The sequence below is a fragment of the Poromitra crassiceps genome, assembly GCF_964638095.1.
Source record: "Poromitra crassiceps genome assembly, chromosome: 10".
NCBI lineage: Eukaryota > Metazoa > Chordata > Actinopteri > Beryciformes > Melamphaidae > Poromitra > Poromitra crassiceps.
The window spans coordinates 33,170,920-33,193,938 of record NC_139631.1 but is presented as its reverse complement, the minus strand read 5'-3'; positions in this window follow the sequence as shown (position 1 = coordinate 33,193,938).

The following is a 23,019-nucleotide window of genomic DNA, read 5'->3' as shown; positions in this document are numbered from 1 at the left end:
GTAGCAGCAGAGAAGCAGACGGTGCTGAGGTGTGAACGGACAGGTGAGTGAGCAGAAAGAGGCGGGAAATACAGTGACACTCTACTACTCTCTGCGAGTGGCTTTGCAGACCTCAGAGGATGACCATCACCTATGCATGAAAAGTGCATGGATTTAAACAAGTCGTCTTGACAACATTTGTAAAAGTTCTTATCAATGTATTCTCCATTATGACTGTGTAACAAAGCTGTTTCAATTACGTATGTAATTATACAACTGTGACCAATTATGTGTGGCGGCGCGGGGGTGTCGGCGATCAGAACAAACGTAACTCATTCAACTGCATGAACAAGAAGGGCTGCTTTAGTACATGCTCGTCAAAATTACTTTGGGGAATAAACGATTGCGAAGCTGTGGACCTTTTGCCTCGCTGCTGGGTGCCCCGATGACCATCTCTCACTGCTGCTGAAGAGCAAACCGTTTCAAGATGTCGGCTTTGTATCATAATTAGCCATTTAAAGGCACACTATGCAGCATTTTCCTAAAAAAAAAAAACCAATGTATATAACCCCCTCAATCATCACTTATGTCTGTATTTTTGTATTTTCTTATTGTTTCGGTGACCTAGGGACTGTTCTGGGTGGCAGCCTTTGCGCAGTAAAAACCACGTAGAAGAGTGTGTAGCCCCCAGCCAATAGTGTGCTGCCACAGCCGACTGCATTCAAATAATGCAGCCGCTCGTGGAGCCGTGGAGGAGGGGCCACCTTTGAATGTTGTGTGGTTTCCAAACAGTAACCTGTCAATTCCTGCATAGTATGCCTTTAAAGAATATGCATTAAAATGGATCGATTAGGTAACGTGGATGCAAAATGTGGTGGAATGTATTTAGGTCTGAATGCGTTGCTATAGAGCAATAAATGTGTGTAAAAAAAAGACATCTCAGAAATGCTTTGAGCAGATGGGATTACTGAGAAATGCTATAAGCAGTGGAGCTACTAACTGTTGAGGTCGTTAATAAAAAAACAAAATTACCTATAGCACTTTTCAAATGACTCCTGTAAGGCTATGGCAATACCTTAGAAACATTGGCTCAAAAAAAGGGACAAAACTTGATGCATTGAGATACAAAGATGAGTGGAACCTGTCTGCCCCGGTGTATGTTTGTCTTCTCCACTCAGAGATTGATTGGGGCCAAATGTTGTGAACCTTTGCAATAAATCATTCATATATGTGGACCATCATATGAGATTGACAATTGGGGTGTAGTTTAGAGTGTTGTGCATGCATTTGGTTCTGTATATTATGTATACGTGTTATACTGATACCAACTTCAACCAAAGCTTTGAGCGGACACAGATTTGTGATAACAGAACTATTATAGGCCACCTAACACGGGCAACTCGAGTATAAATTAACCTGCGACAATTTGTTTTATTTCTTTAATTTCAACGAATGATAATGGTCACGACATGTTGAGGAGAGTAGACGAAGACGAAACGCTCTTAAAAATGTCCTTGGATGAAATAAAACTGCAATATTATAGAGATCTAAATAATTCATATGTTATAAATATCCCTTTTGGGATTACTATTGGCAGCTCTCCAGAACTTGGATCTCACACAAAAAGCCAGCACCTCACAGAGGCGACAAAAAATGCAGACTATCCCTATCGCCCAGAGCCAGGTGGGATAATGATTATCTGATGCACCCAAGCAATTTGTCAAAAGTGTCGAGGATGTCGGGGAGAACACTAAAAAAAACACTACTGTCCCATGTATTAACAAATATCTTTGTTTCCATTTTGCACTTTAAGATGTGCTGCAGCACACAGCAACTCACCGCCATGATTGTTTCATCCATTTCAATATATCGTTTAGGCATAAAGAGTTACTTTACCATAGATTTATCTATTTTTCTGAGAAGAATGTGACGGAATAGAATGTGAACTGATTGACAAAATGATATTGTCTCATCTGTTTTGTATTATATCATTAGTGAGGGAGCATTGTCACAGGTAATAAAGTTATAATAATAATAATAATTTGATTTTTGCCTTATTCTCAGACACTTTGGCATTGTGCATCGACATACATTAACCATGCATATTGTTGATTACCAGAGCAAAATATACAAAAACCGATATTTATTTTCTTTTTACAGATGAAAAAAATAATTATGAATATGTTAATAGTCTATTGAATATTCTATTTCCATTGTACTGTACTTTGATACTTGTCTTTGGACCTTGCAAAAATGTTTATTGACCATGTGACATAATGTTCGTTGATTTCACCTGATGTTCTTCTATGTCTGTGGAATAGTATTTCACATGAATAAAAACATATAACAAACATGCGTTTTGTCCGCGAAGCAATTTCTTTCGATTTGTCAAATCCACAATCGCTGGCCCTGCAGGCTGAGATGACTCTATGAAATGCAGGGCATCAATTTCACAATATTGATTGACATCCGTACGTGTACATTCGAGATAGAAATCCATCTAAACTGATAGATTCTCAAGGGTCAGTGACTCCATGGATTGCTTTATATTCCATTTGGAGTTGCCTTTTGGCCCGGTGGAGTGTTCCTGGGTCCCATCTGTCACATTCACACCAGCACAATCGCCTTTTATACCTCTGATGTCTATTGGTGATGATCAGGCTGCTGGACTCTGCTGGTCCGACGCAGCCTGGGCCAGATCATTTCAAACCGCAATTTACTGCAAACCTAGTTGATATGTAATATTATGTATATATAATGGCTAGGTTATGTAGACAGAGCACGATTCAATCCCCACATAATGTCGTTATTATATTGTAAAGGGCATTAATTAATCTATGACCTATTTTGGCCAGTAATTGCAGCAGCATCACCACCCCTTGAGTTACGATGGCCTGCAACTGGCACAAACTATAGAAAGATGACCGCACTCACACAGTATGTAGGCTATTCATGACAGTGTTTAATTACACATGCAATTAATGTAATTCTCCCTCTACACTTACGACTGCACCCCTGCCCACCCCAGCAACTCCATCATCAAGTTTGCGGACGACACTGTGGTGGGGGGCTCATCTCTGGGGGAGACAAGTCTGCGTACCGGGATGAGGTGGAGAAGCTGTCGGTGTGGTGCACGGAAAACAACTTGGCCCTGAACACCTCCAAGACCAAGGAACTAATCATCGACTACAGGAGGAAGAAAACAGACACTCAGCCCCTGGTTATCGGTGGGGACGGCGTGGAGAGCGCTTCCGACTTCTGATTCCTGGGCGTCCATCTAGATGACGACCTGACCTGGAGCACCAACACCACTGCTACCATCAAGAAGGCACACCAGAGACTATACTTCCTGAGAGTACTCAGGAACAACCATCTCGCACACAGGAACTGCTGGTCTCCTTCTACCGGTGCTCCATCGAGAGCATCCTCACATACTGTATCTGTGTGTGGTTCTGCAGCTGTACAGCGGCGGAGAGGAAGGCGCTCCAGAGAGTCGTCAACACCGCCCAGAAGATCGTCGGCTGCCCCCTCCCCCCCCCTGACTGACCTGTACAGCTCCAGCTGTCTCAGGAAAGCCCACAGCATCCTCAAAGACCCATCACACCCCGGGCACTGCCACTTTGAACTGCTGCCCTCGGGCAGACGCTACAGAGCAATGAGGGCACGAACGAACCGGTTCAGAGACAGTTTATTTCCAAGAGCCATATAGCTGTGCTCAACATGCCCTAACACAGTTATCATAGATACTCTGTGCCTAATGTATAAGAATGTGCAATATGCTAAAAGTATAGCGACCGCCCTCAGTTATCTTAGATATACTGTGCCTTAATGTATATAGAATGCTCAAAAATGTACACACAGAACCAAATTAATTGGACTGTGTATATAGGACTGTGAAATATGCTAAGTGGAATGACCGTCCCGAATGTATAGAGTGTACAAGAGTGTACACAGAACAAACTTGAAACTAGACAGTTTTTACTTTTTTTTACTTTTTCACTTTTTTATTACCTCATACTTTTATACACTGAACACTTTTATCCTTATTACCTCGTTACTTTTTAAATACCATATCTTTATTACCTTGACTTATTGTATTGTCTCGTCTAACGCACCTAGGGGATTGCTTCAATTTCGTTGTTCTTAAACTTGTTTTTGTAACAGTGACAAATAAAGCTCATTCATTCATTCATTCATTCATTCAATTACACATAACCTTGCAAGGCAGTTGGAAATCCATCTTGTCACGCACCACGCTATTGGTTTAACTCCTAGCAGTTGGCCAGACCAATCAGTGTCCAGAGGCAGCTATATGGGCGGGATTTAGGTGTGACAGCGAGAAGCGAGCCTGTGATAGATGCTGATAGCTATAGAAGGTTCATCCAATCACCTGCCAGCTACTTTTTGAATGCGCCTGCCCTTTTCGAAACAGTTTGCAAAGACGAGGTCCCAGATGGTTCTGTGTAACAAACCTTCTGGCAGCATCATGTTAATAATTAGATGCTTAGTCATAAATACGCTACAGATGTTATTCATTTAGTTTGGCAGCTGCTGCCAGCAGCAGTGGGGCTTTTGTTAAGCAGTTTTTTTTAAAGCCCTCACTTTTACTGCTGTAGCATTTTTTTTTATTTTTTTTTTGCCACAGGATGAAATGAACATTTTCTTTACTTGAAATTGGTCATTTTACTAGACATTCTCCAATAGACACACCCTCCCTCCCCCATACATCACTTAGGAACTTATTGGACATTTTACATAGACTTATTACATGGAGATTAACATGGACTCCACTATATGTCACTTTAAAGGGCTGTAACTTTGCACTTCATAATTTATCATTTGAAGATTGACACTGTCTTCTCCATGCATTGTATTGCTGTGATGATCGCTGCGCTGCATACTGCACAAAGACAAATTCCTCATTTGTAACATGTTTGCTTCCTATGTCCATGAAAATCATCTTGAATCTTGAACTAACACAAACAGCCATATTTTCACAATAGAGACAAGTAACATAAACCGCTCAAACACCTAAAGGAATGTACTGTACATGTATGAATGTATACCTGCTGTAACTAGACCACTGTTTTTTCCTTTCTCTTTTTTGTATTCACCCCACCAAGGCCTTGGGGTGGGAGGGGGGGATTTTATATCTTTGTATCTTTGTGTTTCTGTATAACTGAAAAATTGATAAATAAAGTGTTGAAAAAAAAAATAGAGACAAGTAACTTAATGAGAGCCGATGTCTAGCAGTAAAGTTTATTTGTTTATTTGTTTATTTAAAAGGATCCCCATTAGCCGCCGCCGAAACGACCGCTAGTCTTCCTGGGATCCAAACACAATACACATTACGTTACAAACAATTGTAAACAGTAGACAGTAAAGTGCAGTAGTAAAATACCATATTAAAAATGATAAGAAATAGTAAATGCATTGCAATACAGGAAAATCACAGAAAAACATAGTAAAAACCGATACAAAATAGGATAGAAAAACAACAATAGTTTGGTCAGCTATAGCTGGCCTATTGCGCAGACAACAATTTATCTAAAAAGACACTACTATTCAAAACATAAAATTCCAAGTAGTGTCAAAGTGTAGTCCTGAGCATCAATGTGTGTTTGCTGGTGTTTGTGAGTGCAGCTGGGATCTTAACTTGCTTTTAAAACCAACCCTCCCATGAATGGAGGAAATATTTCCTGGTAGACAATTCCAGGCCTTTATAGATCTTCATCTTCATGCACTGTCCCATTCTCAGATCTGTCGCCTCTTACCGCTTGGAGGTAAGACCTAGGTTTGATCGCAAGTCCTGAGATTATGACATCGTTCATACGAGAATATTGCTCAAGGTCCGAGTGCAGTGAAGATGTCATGTATCACCATGCAAAATACTGGAATAATTATACTGCAAGGTGGTCTGCTTTTCTGGCTTGAGACAGAAACGCCTCAGCCTTAGTTGACTTGTCTTGTGATGCCGGTGTCTCACTCATACAGTCCCACCATCCTCCTTCACTGAGCAGTTCATACAGTCCCACCATCCTCCTTCACTGAGCAGTTCATACAGTCCCTGCATCCTCCTTCACTGAGCAGTTCATACAGTCCCACCATCCTCCTTCACTGAGCAGTTCAAACAGTCCCACCATCCTCCTTCACTGAGCAGTTCATACAGTCCCACCATCCTCCTTCACTGAGCAGTTCAAACAGTCCCACCATCCTCCTTCACTGAGCAGTTCATACAGTCCCACCATCCTCCTTCACTGAGCAGTTCATACAGTCCCACCATCCTCCTTCACTGAGCAGTTCATACAGTCCCTGCATCCTCCTTCACTGAGCAGTTCAAACAGTCCCACCATCCTCCTTCACTGAGCAGTTCATACAGTCCCACCATCCTCCTTCACTGAGCAGTTCATACAGTCCCACCATCCTCCTTCACTGAGCAGTTCATACAGTCCCACCATCCTCCTTCACTGAGCGGTTCATACAGTCCCACCATCCTCCTTCACTGAGCAGTTCATACAGTCCCACCATCCTCCTTCACTGAGCAGTTCATACAGTCCCACCATCCTCCTTCACTGAGCAGTTCAAACAACGAGTCAGGAAGTGTCTTGAAATAATCCCACATCTATATTTGAAGATTACAGGCACCACAATGTGATTTTTGTTTGTTTGTTTTAAGCCAGAAATCTCAGCACCTGCAAAGTAATTGTTGAGTTGGTATTGATCAAATAACCGCATCAACCCCCTGCAGTTATATTATGGTCATTTTCTTCTATGAGGAGTATTAGTCGTACTTAAAAACCCTGCCTTTATTAATGCGCTTGACAAAAGGGATCAAGACCCAGACATGTTCTTGATGTTCTTCACTATTGTGCTACCGTCTAAATTGCATAAGGCAACATCTATACACATTTGCAGTATCAGTCATTTCCCTAACCTCATCACACAAGCCGTTTAAATGTAATGCTGCATGGTGAATAAATAAAAAGTGTTAATGCTGCATTGTGAATGGTGAATAAGTAAAAAGAGAGACTCACAATGTTGAGATGCAAAGCTACTGTAGCATTCCCCTGGAATCAGACAGCAGAGTATATGAGTGAAGTATATATACTGTGTGTATATATATATATACTTACTGTACACCAGAGGAAGGCTAGGGATTTACCTGGGGGTCGGAAACTCTCCCCCCTCAGAGGAGGACCCTAACCCATAACCAGAGAGAGACCTTTTCCTCCTTTGAAGACCAGCTCCAGCCCCACGGCGTAACTTGACCTTTACCTGACCCCAACAGGTGCAACGCACGTGGCGTGTCCCATAATACGCATGGTGGTAGCAGAGTGCGTTACTTGCAACGCAGAAAGGTGCATGATGACACAACGCTGATACTGTACACTACACCATCAGAGTGAGAACCGGCTCTCACTCTGCAGCGCATTTGAAATTGCAGCTGAAGAGATCCTCGCCCCTCCTGCGGATTTCCATATGAATACATACACCAAGATGGATTTATGCAGGCAAGAGTTTATCTAAAAAATAAATGAAATGAGAAAAGCCTCCTTTGACGAGAAGATCTTTACAAAATTGCTGCTGCTGCACAGATACCTTGGGCGGGAACCGCATACTAGCATCGCTCCATTGTCAGAACGTCATTGTCAGACGGCGGGTAACTAATAACTATTTTGTATGTTCTTTTCCCTCATTTCACAACTGGATATGCTCCAGCAGGTTTCAGATGGTAGTGCAGGCAAGCCTGTGCCACAGTGAACAACACTTTTGTCGTTCCCTGAGGGAGAGCAAAATGGGGAAAACTATTTCATTTCTTTTGTTTCGACATTAATCAGTTGCTGAATGCCTGAAGGTGAGCATTCGTAATCAAAAGGCAACAACTGACACGACATTCATCTTTTTGTGCGCCGCGGCGTAAAAAACCTCGGAGACACAAAACCAGCGTGCAGCCCGGGCAAAGACCAGCAAGCCATTACGCCGACTCGATGAAGGCCAGAAAATGACGCTCCACATGACCATATAAATCATAACGGGGGGAAAACTAGACGTGTGAGTTTCCCATGGCGGTGTGAGGTAGCAAAGTCCAAAGCCTTGTTTTCCAGAAGACACGCCTATAAGCCAGGTAGATCCCAGTTAGATGCTTCTGTCCGCTTAGTGACTCACGGTGACTTACTTACTCAACCCCTGGATTCACACAGAGCACGGTTGCATCAGTCGTGGGTTTAAATGACTGAAGTTCGACATATCACCAGCGCGCCCTGCTGGATCCAGGCAACATCTCTCTCCCTGACACAGCTTAAAGAGCTTTTCAGTGGGAGGAAAAAACAAAACGAAATCTTGAATTTTGAGAACAAGCCAAGGTTTTGCGCGCTTCCTAATATGATTTGAAAACCCGGATATGGCGCTGGCCCAACGGATGGGGTGTGTGTGCATCACTGTTGCCTCAGTCTTGGCACGGGAAATGACATGAGAGATGTGAACACCCTCTGAGGTGGTTTTGTTAATCTCATCACAGCTGCAGAAGCCAAAATGGATAATTGCATGTTTTCTCCAAATAATCAGTAGAACTAAGCCGATGTGCTGCAGCACCGATGGCAATCAAAGATATTTATGGCTGGTAGCACAGATGAGACAGAATTAGTTTGTTTTAGGGAACTCCAACTGATATCAGCCATATTTAGATGCTAAGCAAATGTCCACCTGGGAGAACAATTCATGCTGGAAAACACTGAATGCTAAATTGTGTGTAATGTGTATGTGTGTGTGTGTGTGTGTGTGTGTGTGTGTGTGTGTGTGTGTGTGTGTGTGTGTGTGTGTGTGTGTGTGTGTGTGCAGGTGCGTGCACGTGTGACTATTTGCAGTGTAAATGCTTACTTGAAAGTTGACCCATCCTCAGTGTTCTAAGTATTCTGCAGATTCTTGTTGTATCGGCAGCCCTTTCAATTGCCTCCACTCTCATGGGTTTGAACACAACACATCATTATATTCCCCATGAGGTGCTAAACACATTTGCACTTACCTAACGATCGTCTGTAGTATTTGCAAATCACCATCCATTTGGGCTGCCCAGCCTGCATACTGATGACTGTTATGCAATTTGCTATGCAGCAAGTTTTGGGAAATGGAAGTACTGTATTTCGTATTGGTGCCTATTGCAGCGTCGGGTCGCATTGTTTTCAATGGGGACATTAGTAGTCACATCATGCAGCAGCATTTTGAAATCCCATGGAGAGGGGGGTGATTAAAAGGACTGGTTCTCACAGCAGCGCCAGAAAAATGGAGACATCTCTTATCCATTAGTGATGAGCCTGTTTGGCCTCCATATGAAGGAGGGATCAGAGCTTATTCCTGATGTATTCCTTCAATCTCAAGTTTGAGTGAGGACAGAGAGTTACAGCGTTTAGATGAGGAGTGAGGACAGAGAGTTACAGTGTTTAGATGAGGAGTGAGGACAGAGAGTTACAGTGTTTAGACGAGGAGTGAGGACAGAGAGTTATAGTGTTTAGATGAGGAGTGAGGACAGAGAGTTACAGTGTTTAGATGAGGAGTGAGGACAGAGAGTTACAGTGTTTAGATGAGGAGTGAGGACAGAGAGTTACAGTGTTTAGATGAGGAGTGAGGACAGAGAGTTACAGTGTTTAGATGAGGAGTGAGGACAGAGAGTTACAGCGTTTAGACGAGGAGTGAGGACAGAGAGTTACAGTGTTTAGACGAGGAGTGAGGACAGAGAGTTACAGTGTTTAGATGAGGAGTGAGGACAGAGAGTTATATGTTTAGATGAGGAGTGAGGACAGAGAGTTACAGCGTTTAGATGAGGAGTGAGGACAGAGAGTTACAGTGTTTAGACGAGGAGTGAGGACAGAGAGTTACAGTGTTTAGACGAGGAGTGAGGACAGAGAGTTACAGCGTTTAGATGAGGAGTGAGGACAGAGAGTTACAGTGTTTAGATGAGGAGTGAGGACAGAGAGTTACAGTGTTTAGACCAGGAGTGAGGACAGAGTTACAGTGTTTAGATGAGGAGTGAGGACAGAGAGTTACAGTGTTTAGATGAGGAGTGAGGACAGAGAGTTACAGTGTTTAGATGAGGAGTGAGGACAGAGAGTTACAGTGTTTAGATGAGGAGTGAGGACAGAGAGTTACAGCGTTTAGATGAGGAGTGAGGACAGAGAGTTACAGTGTTTAGATGAGGAGTGAGGACAGAGAGTTACAGTGTTTAGATGAGGAGTGAGGACAGAGAGTTACAGTGTTTAGACGAGGAGTGAGGACAGAGAGTTACAGTGTTTAGATGAGGAGTGAGGACAGAGAGTTACAGTGTTTAGATGAGGAGTGAGGACAGAGAGTTACAGTGTTTAGACGAGGAGTGAGGACAGAGAGTTACAGTGTTTAGTTGAGGAGTGAGGACAGAGAGTTACAGTTAAGTACAGATCTTGTTACCCTCTAGTTACAGTCTAAATTCACTCCTTGTACCCCGTAGTTACACTATAAGTACAGTGTGGTACCCTGTAATTTGCCTATAAGTACAGAATTGGTCCCCTGCTTTAGAATACAGCCCGCGACACAGTAGTTACCCTGTAAGTACAGTGTGGTACCCCGTAATTAGCCTATAAGTACAGAATTGGTCCCCTGCTTCAGAATACAGCGCACGACCCTGTAGTTACCCTGTAAGTACAGTGTGGTACCCCGTAGTTATACTATAACTACAGCTCTTGTTACCTTCTAGTTAAAGTCTAAATTCACTCCTTGTACCCCGTAGTTATACTATAACTACAGTGTGGTACCCCGTAGTTATACTATAACTACAGATCTTGTTACCTTCTAGTTACAGTTTAAATTCATTCCTTGTACCCCGTAGTTATATAACTACACTCCTTGTACCCCGTAGTTATACTATAACTACACTCCTTGTACCCCGTAGCTATATTATAACTACACTCCTTGTACCCCGTAGTTATACTATAACTACATGCTTATTTGCGGGCTGTATTCTAAAGCGTTACCAAATATTGTCTTGTCTTGACTTGAATGACTGACTGGCTGTGACCTCTCTGTAACTGACCGCCAACCTCCTATTGTTGCCCGAGTTTCTCTGTCTTTATAATTAATATGTTCACTTCCCTTTCGCTGAGTTATTGTAGTGCTTTGCACCATCAACTGGATTTGAACAGCTTGACACTGTGATTACCTGTAGCGTCCACAAGATGGCAGTCCCCCGTTAGCCCCCCCCCCCTCCCCATTCTCGTTCTCCGTCCCTGTAAAGACGAGTCGGAGACCCCGCTCGTGAAGCCGCATTTTCACTCGTTCCAAGATGGCGTGGCAGCGTGTTCTCTCTTAGCAGCAAGAATAAATGGAGCCTGAGAAACGCGATTTTTATCTACTGAGAGACGAATAGAGCTACCTGGAATGAGCACATGTAAACCCCCGGAGGTACGTACTGAGCAGATTGGCTATCCTCGAGTTGTTCAGTCTAGTTGATGGTGACATTGTTTGTTTGTTTGTTTGTCAGTGTGCCACTGAGCGACGTCCGTGACGTACCTACAATGCCTACAACCCTCGTTTAACACCCTTGGTGGGCGGATTGAGGTATGCGCAATCGTTGGTGTTATTTGTATTTATCCGTGTTTGTATGAATGTGAATGTATTCTCGTCAGGTCTGGTTAATGTGTTGTTGTGGACGTATTTTACCCCCTTTGATTTCTGCTATGTAAATTAAATGGAGGTATAGCCTGACCAACTTCAGTGTTTGGCACTTTACATTTTGCACTTTTACACGGTGGATAATTCATTTTAATAGTAGATCGTTTATTAAAGTTACATTTAGAAGTCTGTTTTCTTTGAATGTTTGTATTTTATCCATTTACACTTTAACTTGGGGAAAGGTATTTTAAAGGTTAATTGTCAAATAAACTTTGCTTTTAACAGTCATCATTCAATCTGATGCGAAACTTTATATTGATATTTTGTATGTTTAACCTTTATTGATCCCTTGTATATGTTTGATCTTTTTATAGTTTTCACTGTGTTTACCATGAGTGAGTGACCGAAAGAAAAATAAACTGTGGATCACCAGTCGAGACTCCCCGCCTCCTGTTTGTCCAAACCAAGGGCCGTTACAGTGAAAACTCACCCTCTATACCGGAGACGGCTACCCAGCCTTCATCATCATCATTCTTCATCATCAACGACATCAACCTAACCCACATTTAACTGTCAGGCAAGAACTGTATAACACACCATAGGCCTACAATGCTGCAATGACAGACTCTTAACAAGGGATATAGAGACTGCATTTTGCACATACTGTCCGTTTGGTTTACCCTGCAGCACTTTAACTGCGCTCCTTGCACACAGACATTCGGTTTACCTGCAGCACTTTAACTGTCCTTTATGCACTTTAGTTGATGGTACGGTCCAAATGCGACATTTTTATGTTGTTTTAAGTGCATCCAGTCCCTTTAAAGTTAAAGTTTTATGGTAAAGTCTCTACTCACATAGGTTACATAGGTTTATTCTGAACAAGAATACATATCACATTCAAAGTCATAGCTAAACCTACTGGGCAGAGAAGATGTCACTCTCTGGAGCAGGAACAAGCCACGCCCCTGACCCACGACAGGACAAGCCAAGAGTAAGACCGTTAACGGAGAAGGGCCAGGACTTACATGATCAGAATGTCAAAAAACACAGCGGAGCATTTCATAAAGCCTATGACTCCTGGAAAAGGACGGCAAGAGAGCAGAACAGCATTAAAGGCCTACTGTTGTCCAGATGACCTCGACAAAATCGAACAGGATATACGCACAAAACACGAACTAGTATGCCTTCAGTATGAACCCATTTCACGGAACCAGACTGCCACCCCAGACATTACCAGCAAAATGGACACATGCGCAACCCTGACTGAAGAGATTTTCACCCTTGTGGATAAACGAAAGAAAACAATTGATTTAGAATATAATGTCCGAGTCGAGAAAGAAATGGTGAGAGTAATTCTAGACAAAGAAGCATATGGATCCGTCTTTGGTCATACAATAACTGCAACGGTAGCCTCAAATAATTCCCACAAATCAAGCCACTCAAGTACACACTCCAGCAGTTCTAGCAAGCGACTAGACGCGGAAGCAGAACTTGCAGCCAAACGGGAACAAGCAAAGGCGATGAAAGACATCCTGGCCCAGCAATCACGGCTCAGCAAACTTGAAAATGAATCGAGACTCGAAGAGGCAGCAATGTTGGCAGAAATGGATCGCAAAAAAGCGGATAGACAATTAAAGCTGGAGGAAGAACGAATAAAGTTGGAGCAGCTACGAGTAGAAAAGGAAGTCCAAGTAGCTGCTGCACGAGCACGAGCATATGAGGCTCCGGAAATGGATTACGAGCAAGAGATCGAACCCACAGCCCAGCTAAACCCACATGCTACATCATTTCACCCTCAATCAGCACCTCTGAGAGCAACAGCACCCGAGGAGACCGTCAGTCTGGCTCAGGCAATAGCAAGCTCTTTGAGTATAAGCCGCCTGCCTGTGCCTGAACCAACAATATTTAATGGCGACCCCATGAAATTCATCGATTGGAAGATGTCATTCATGTCTCTCATCGATCAGAAACCCCTCCCCGTAAGCGAGAAGATGTTCTATTTGAAAAGCTACCTCACTGGAGAGGCACACAAGGCCGTGCAAGGATTCTTCTACCGCAACTCGGAGGAGGCATATACGGGTGCATGGAAGATACTAGAAGAAAGATATGGGAATCCATTCATTGTCCAGAAGGCCTACCGAGATAAGCTCTCCACCTGGCCCAAAATTAGTGCAGCCGATCCTCTGGGACTTAGGGAGTTTGCAGACTTTCTACAAGGATGTGCGGAGGCAATCCCCCACGTCAAAGGCTTGGCAATCTTGAATGATTGTGAAGAAAATCACAAGTTGCTCAAAAAACTGCCGGAGTGGATTGTGCGAAGGTGGAGCCGAATCGTCGTTGGAGAATTGGATGAGTCTGGAAATTATCCAGACTTCACTAGCTTCACAGCATTCTTAAACAAGGAAGCCCGTATAGTATGTAATCCTGTTGCCTCCCCATTTCTAATGAACTTTAAGACCACAGATGACACATTACCCGAGAAAGCCAGAGTCCTCAACACCAGCGCTCAATCAGAGAATTTCACCAGACAGATGGGAGAAACAACCGATTACAGGCCAAGACCACCATGCTCCGTCTGCAAGGATGAGACACATAGCATTGCTAGATGCCCCACCTTCGCTTCAAAAACTATGGAGCATAAAAAAGCGTTCATCCATGAACATCACCTCTGTTTCGGATGCTTGAGGAAGGGACACGTCTCCAAAGATTGCGAAAGGCGACACACCTGTAGCACCTGCCGTCGACAACATCCTACTTGCCTGCATGAAGAGCGGAGACAAAGACCAGAGGAGACAACAAATAATGGTGCAGTTTCCGCAGATAACTGCATAAACCAGGAAGTTCACAGGGTCATGTCTTACGCATCAACACAGTATACCCCCGCTACTTCAAGCATAGTGCCGGTCCTGGTATCTTCAGTACTAGAGCCAAAGAGAGAAGTCCTCACCTATGCATTGCTTGACACACAGAGCGATTCAACCTTCATTCTTGAAGATCTGCTTGAGTACTTGACTGTCGACCCTAAACCAGTGAAGTTGAAACTCAGCACGATGGCAGCTGTTGACACAGTCTTAACAAGTAAGAGCATTGGTGGTCTACAAGTTCAAGGACTTCAATCTGGGAAACGCCTCCAAATAAAGAAAGCCTACACCCGTAATTTAATCCCAGTGGATAAATCTTACATCCCGACCAAGAAAACAGCACTGCTGTGGCCCCACCTCGAACACCTAGCAGACAAGATACCACCACTTCAAGACTGCAAAGTAGGACTGCTAATTGGATATAACCGTCCATCAGCACTAGCCCCGCTGGAAGCCGTCATAGGTGCTGAAGATGAACCCTTTGCGCAGCGAACTGAGCTTGGCTGGAGCATAATAGGCCCATTGAATCCTCATCCAGGCAAGCAGAGAAGTCAAAGCTTCGTCCACGGTACAGCAAGGGAGCCAGCGTCATTTCAGGATGAACCAGAGCAAGAGGAGAAAGATAACCAAGGAAGAGAAATGATCAAAGAGGAAAATGTCCTCACTGAGAAGGCTGGAAAGGTTGTGGATGTAAACATGGAGTCCGAATCACCCCCTAAAGAGCCGTTTCAAACTCTTGGATCTGTCTGCCAACAGTCTAAGGGTCCAGCCACCTGTCTAGAGCCTCAACTGCTACCACCTGAGTGTATCTCTGCATCTCCGTCGCTGCCCCATAATAGGCCTAATCACCCTAAAGACGTCCCCTCTTCATCTGTCTTGGAAGCAACGCCACCCAAACAACACACACATTATACATTCAAAATGATTATACCGAAAAGCGGTCAGATCATGTAATCTGGAAATCCCATATGGTTAATTTATTTTGCTGAGGTGCGCATAATGGGATTTGGGGGGAGTGTAACTGACCGCCAACCTCCTATTGTTGCCCGAGTTTCTCTGTCTTTATAATTAATATGTTCACTTCCCTTTCGCTGAGTTATTGTAGTGCTTTGCACCATCAACTGGATTTGAACAGCTTGACACTGTGATTACCTGTAGCGTCCACAAGATGGCAGTCCCCCGTTAGCCCCCCCCCCCTCCCCATTCTCGTTCTCCGTCCCTGTAAAGACGAGTCGGAGACCCCGCTCGTGAAGCCGCATTTTCACTCGTTCCAAGATGGCGTGGCAGCGTGTTCTCTCTTAGCAGCAAGAATAAATGGAGCCTGAGAAACGCGATTTTTATCTACTGAGAGACGAATAGAGCTACCTGGAATGAGCACATGTAAACCCCCGGAGGTACGTACTGAGCAGATTGGCTATCCTCGAGTTGTTCAGTCTAGTTGATGGTGACATTGTTTGTTTGTTTGTTTGTCAGTGTGCCACTGAGCGACATCCGTGACGTACCTACAATGCCTACAACCCTCGTTTAACACCCTTGGTGGGCGGATTGAGGTATGCGCAATCGTTGGTGTTATTTGTATTTATCCGTGTTTGTATGAATGTGAATGTATTCTCGTCAGGTCTGGTTAATGTGTTGTTGTGGACGTATTTTACCCCCTTTGATTTCTGCTATGTAAATTAAATGGAGGTATAGCCTGACCAACTTCAGTGTTTGGCACTTTACATTTTGCACTTTTACACGGTGGATAATTCATTTTAATAGTAGATCGTTTATTAAAGTTACATTTAGAAGTCTGTTTTCTTTGAATGTTTGTATTTTATCCATTTACACTTTAACTTGGGGAAAGGTATTTTAAAGGTTAATTGTCAAATAAACTTTGCTTTTAACAGTCATCATTCAATCTGATGCGAAACTTTATATTGATATTTTGTATGTTTAACCTTTATTGATCCCTTGTATATGTTTGATCTTTTTATAGTTTTCACGGTGTTTACCATGAGTGAGTGACCGAAAGAAAAATAAACTGTGGATCACCAGTCGAGACTCCCCGCCTCCTGTTTGTCCAAACCAAGGGCCGTTACACTCTCTGTGACCTCTCTATGACCTCTATGAAGAGGTGCACCGTGGATAAAGTGAAGATGCAAATTTCTCCTTTGTGTGATTAAGGTAAAAAACAAAAACAAATCAATAAGTCAATAAATTCCAAATTAAGCCACAGGCCATCTGTGTAAATAAGAATTTGTTCTTACTGACTTGCCTGTCTAAATAAAGGTTAAATAAATAAATAAATAAAAATCTACACAATTTTTAGTCATGGTCAGCTATAATTTTCATGACAGCTTTTGAATGTAGCACCGTCCTCTGCACCTCCCCCCCCCCCCCCCCCCCCCCTCCCTCTCTCTCTCTCTCTCTCTCTCACACACACACACACACACACACGCTTTAACTGTGTGTCTATGGGGCCGCTGGGGCCGGCTTCACTAATGTGTTCTCGAGACAGATCTTCAAGAAGAACTTCTTCACAACGCTGATTTATTTTACTATGACTCACACATATCCCGCGCACAGTTACGCAATGTTGCGCACTTGCCCAACTGTGAATTTGCCCAACTGTGATTTCACTCGGACAGTTGTGATGTCATCGTTGTTGTCACTCGAGCGACTGTGATCTTATGCTAATGAAATTGGCAGGCATACACAGACACACACACACACACACACACACACACACACACACACACACACACACACACACACACACACACACACATATGCACTGACATTTAAGCTGACAATATACTCAACAGGATAACACATTCCTCAGCTTGGGGAGGAAGTCTGGCAAGATGATGCATCTCTGGCAAAGCCAATCAGTGTCAACTCCAACTGCAACAGACTAACAAACATAATATTAACACCCTCCATGCTGCCTAACAGACATATGAAAACCCTCCATGCGGGTTGCACATCAAAACAGTCCATCTTCTCCAACCAAGCTCCACTCACAGAGGACCAATCTAACAGCTCATCTCCAACCAAGCTCCACTCACATAGCAGCAATCTGGCCAGCCGACCCTGCCACTCCCTCTCGCCCTCCACCCTGTGCCCCAATCTCACAGGCCAGAGAGTAATCAACAGACTTCCATGAAACCAAACAATGTTAGATTTCCTGCCGGGGCAAAGTGTCACCCAGGTTGACTCCGAGGTCACGGCCAATTGGTTTGTATGGGCGGCAGAGCAGAGAGCTATTCGATGTCATCAGATGAAGAAGAGCTGTTGGATGTGATGAGCAGACTGAGTGCTGCTGATGTTAGGGCAGCTGGTGCAGCTGGAAGAGCTTTTCACGTCATCGCTGTGCGTGCGTGTGTGTGTGTGCGTGTGTGTGTGTGTGTGTGTGTGTGTGATCATGGCAATGTGTGAATTTTCATCAGTGTGGCCAAATGTAATTTATGGATATAGATTAGCCTATACATTTCATGAAATGAGAATGTTGTAAATGCAATATGTGCTCTGTGCAAGAAAAGTGAGAGAAATTACATTTTGCTACCACAAAAGGAAGCGTGTGAAAGACATTTCGCGAAGGAAGCACAACTAGAAACATTGTAGTCTGATAGCGACAGGTCTCCACCATGGTCTCCACGCACACACAACCAACGCCACGGATCAACACAAGCTAGCTAAGTTGCTAACGCTAAATTGCTAAGGCTAGCTACCTGAAACTCTAACAAACCCGCTCGTTCCTCTTACGATTGGTATCCATTCGACACTGCAGTGCCACCACTGTGACCGACTCTTTAGGCTTTGCAGTTTGTACTCTTCATAGAATAAGAACACGGAGGCTGCTGTTGATGTTGGGGACAGTTGGGGCAAGATAAGACCACCACGTCCTGCAAGCCGGCTAGCTGCTAGACCACGAGAATAAGTGTCAAGAAAGACATGCCACACAAACAATTACTTCCGTTGCCTGCCATCAAAAATAAAAGCACACAGAGCTCAGTACTGCATAGCTGGTTACAACATGAATTTTGACTTTTATTCTGAAAGTCTTGACCGGAAACCATATGTTTTCTCGTGGATACCTTGGCAGGCGTGCAGCCAGGCGTGCAGCCCAGGCCAGCCCCTAGTACCACCACCCAACCACTACCAGCCAGGTGCCTCTCTCCCCGCCACCAGACACCCAGGCCGCCAGACTGGGCAAGCCCATGGGCAAGCCTCTTTTAGGCTACTGTCAGTTTGAGTTCACCCTGTGCGCACCAAGCATCAATCACTCGATCAGCCGGAGCCACGAGAGGAACCTCCATGAAATAGCGTACACTAGTAACAAGTAATCAGAATGATACTGATAGACTAGCAGAGCTGCTGAAATAGCCGTAGCCGGCCGGGGCGCCCATACACACACGCTTCCCAGTCATACATAGCGCCAGTGTCCCCGCCAGGCCACCACCACTGACAAACTACTGTAAACAGCAGAGGCCACTCCGCTGCACCCCGAACGCCTCTCTTTACAGCCAGCTAGGCACCGGTCAAACAAAGAGAACTCTCTTTCCCCGAAGTCAAGTATGTTTCCCCCGTTCTCCTGGGATGTCGCTCGGACAAGGAGGAGCGTGGGTAGCGCATCCCGTCTTCGTTATGCAACGGGGGAAACTCACTCCATTTCCCGGTTGCAGGCGACTGGAAGTTGATAGTGGTAATTAACAGATGAATTACAGTATTAATTAATGCTAGGTGTTGATGAGGAATTAATCCATGATGATGATATAGGCATAGCCTACTTAATTAATAGTAATTCATATATGACTCAGTGTGTTCATTAAACATACCTTTCATTAGTTGATGATGCGGTAAGCATCAATTAATGACTTAATTCATCATGAATTAAGCATCAATTCATGCACATGTGTGCACCAGTATTGTAAAGTGTTACCAAATAATCTTCAGTAGTGTCCATGAAGGCCTGTAAATGGTAAATGGTCAAATGGACTGCATTTATATAGAGCTTTTATCCAAAGCGCTTTATAATGTGCCTACATTCACCCAAGCCTGTATTTCAACATGCTATTTTCACACACAATTTTGAGACTGTAAGTAGGCTAAGTAGGCTAAGTAAGTAAGTAAAATTTATTTATATAGCACCTTTCACAGAGCAAGGTCACAAAGTGCTTCACAGTTCACAATCATCATCAAATACAGTTAAAACAATGAATCAGCAATGAATCATACAACAATGAATCATACAGAAACACACATGCAACACAGGTAATACACAGTGATAAACAAGAGGCTAAGTAAAAGCCAAACTGAAAAGATGCGTTTTTAGCTGCTTTTTAAAAATATCGATGGAGGCAGCACATCTTAAGGCTAGTGGAAGGGCATTCCACAGATTGGGAGCAACAGACTGGAAAGATCTGTCACATTTAGTTTTAAGCCTCGAGCGAGGAACAGCTAGTAGGCCCTGCTGGTGGAGTAAGGAAGTAATAGATCGCTGATATAGGCAGGTGCCTGACCATGCAGGGCTCTAAAAGTGAAAATAAGAACTTTAAACTGGATCCTAAATTTGATGGGCAGCCAATGTAAGTGAGCTAAAATGGGGGTAATATGGCATATCTTAGTGGACTTGGTCAACAGCCTCGCAGCAGCATTCTGGACCACTTGTAGTCGGTCCAAAGATGCTTTGCTAAGGCATGTGAAAAGAGTAGTCCAAACGAGAAGATACAAAGGCATGTACAATCATTTCCAGCTCAGCTTGAGAGACAATAGAACAGAGTTTAGAAATATTTCTAAGATGAAAAAAGGAAGTACGGCTCACATTCTTAATATGTTTATCTAAGCTCATATTTTGGTCAAAAACAACTCCAAGGTTCCTGAGATTGGTTCGCACTGAAGAGGAAAGAGACCCCATACATTGCGCAACCGTAGGAACGATACTGTCCGGGGCAACAATAAGGACCTCGGTCTTGTCGGGGTTCAACTGGAGAAAGTTATTGGCCATCCAGTCCTTAATGGCTGACAGACAGTTGAACAGGACAGATAGATTGTCCATTTTATCTGGCTCGAAAGAAATGTGCAGCTGAACATCGTCAGCGTAACAGTGATAAGCAACACCTTCAAATTGTCTAATAATCAGACCTAGGGGAAGCATATAGGTCAGAATAAAATAGGACCCAAAACAGATCCCTGGGGGACCCCGCAGGACAGGACAGCAGTGCCAGACATATATGGACCAACAGACACTGAGAAACTCCTATCCGCGAGATAAGAGGTAAACCAGTCGAGGGCCGTCCCAGAGATACCCACCCACTGACGAAGCCTATCGATCAGAATGCAGTGATCCACTGAACTGTGTTCAGCTAATGGACCTCTATGTTGACTGCCAGAGAGCTCCATGTCACAACATCAACATTAAAATTGCCATCTTCACATGCACTAGCCTACTGTATGGGTTATCATCAGTAGCATAATGCTGTTTGATTTGTAAGCATTTGCATCATAGTACGAATCCTCCTGACAACATCATACAATCACAGGGAAAACTTTATTTGTTCAAAACTTCCACTAGCATGACACTGAGGTCATGACACTCTCAAGGCATCATGGCCATCAAAGCTGCCATGGGTTATGAGTTATGACCGTATGCTTGGTCCCTGTCCCTGTCCCTATTATTATTATTATTATTTTATTTATTTTATCTCCAGTGCTATAGAATTTCATCGGGGTCCTGCCAGATTCCAGCGTGTCATGTTTTGGTCCGTCTCTGGGAATGTCGCTGGTGCCATTATCATTCCCAGCATGTATCAGGGACTGGAGCCAAGAGCTTGATTGGATCAGGAGTCACCGAACTTCCAGATTTAATCGAATTGAAGCTGCTCTCCTCCCCCGGAGTCTACGATGGCCTGTGGGTGGAAAATACTAATCAGTGAGTTAGGAATATGCATTAGATTGTTAAGGGGCATAACTGAAGGGCTTAAAGAGGAGATTAATGCCCATATGAATGTTAATAGATCTTATCTGCGACAGAGGACCTCTGTATTTACTGCCTACTGTATTCAGCCAGAAATCGTGTGCCTTTATTTCAGACTGAGTAAATGGCATTCAAAAAAAGCACAAAGCCCTAGGCTACACACACGAATACATATTTCATGACAAATCGTTGTAAGGCTAAATGCAAATCTATAAGATGGAAGCGGCGCTCTGTTCTGTTCTGATCAGGAAAACAGATCAATCTATCGTATATTTCCATTTTGTATTTCTCTGTGAAGTCCTGAACTTTGCATCAGGAATTGACAGACACCTGCCATGTTTACTTTTCCCTCAACTGCTTGTCAGCTTAGAGGCAGATCATCGCACCCAATATATCACAGTTACAACTTGAATATAGCTTCTGCTATTGCTGCCCCCAACAAAAACAAACAAACACACAAACAAATAAACACATACTGTAAGAACGTACAGAAAATACGAGTTTTTCCACTTGTCTTGTGGGGAATGGGGGGGGTGAGTCAGTGCGTCAATGAGTCAGTCAATGAGTCAGTGCCTAACCCATTTTTCTCAAATAAATTAATTCTTTTTTGTGCGTTTGTGTGATGTGCATGCACACACCATTCGCTTGCATCCCACCAATCAATTAGCGTAAAACAGTCTTTATCTCCCTGGAATCTCACACTTCAAGGGAAATGTGTTGACTAGTTTCCTCAGTAACACACCTCAAACAGATATCAGAACAAGGCCACAATCAAATGGCTGGCAGATCTGCCACTGCTTTCAGCTCCGCTTGGAAGTTTCCTTTCTTTATTGATTGATTGATTTAACCTTTAGTTAACCAGGTCGGTCCCGTTGAGATGCAAAGACCTCTTTTTCAAGGGGAAGCCTGGCCAAAGATAGCATCAAAAAGAGATCAAAGCTGCAACAACATTAAAACAGACAAACACCACGACATAAACATGCAATTAAAGAGACAGAAACAATTACAATGTTCATAAAGGGGGGAAAAGAAAGAAAAAAGACATGCAAGCAGAGGAAGAATCTGCTCTCTCATTTGAGTTCCAAGGGGAATGAGTTCCTGCAGTTTTAGGTTCCTCTGAAATAAGTCTGTAAAATACATGAAAACCTGTTTGATCAGTGTGGACATTGGGATGGTTAGCTAGTCATTACAATTACTGTGCGTTCTAAAAATAGAGCCACAGAGGCACCATGGAGGTTAGTCTATGGATGTATAGATAAGATGGATGTGGAGCTCATCCCCTGTGCTGTCTATCAGAGAGGACTGAACGAGTCTGAATCGATATCAACAATATACGAGGGATCAGCCGAGCAGCATTTTGGTAAACAAACTGCGTCACTGGGTGGCAATGGCAATGGAACTCTATGGAGCCCAAGTGGCGCGTGGCTTGAGCGCCTGACTCTAGCTAACCAGTTAACTCTGTTTACATTTTAAAAACCGCGACAGTTCACACAACTTTAACACGACATGCATATATTATACATCAAACTCTTGAGCTACTTCTGCTCTCACTCAGATTGTCAAAATATAAGCGATGTGATGTAT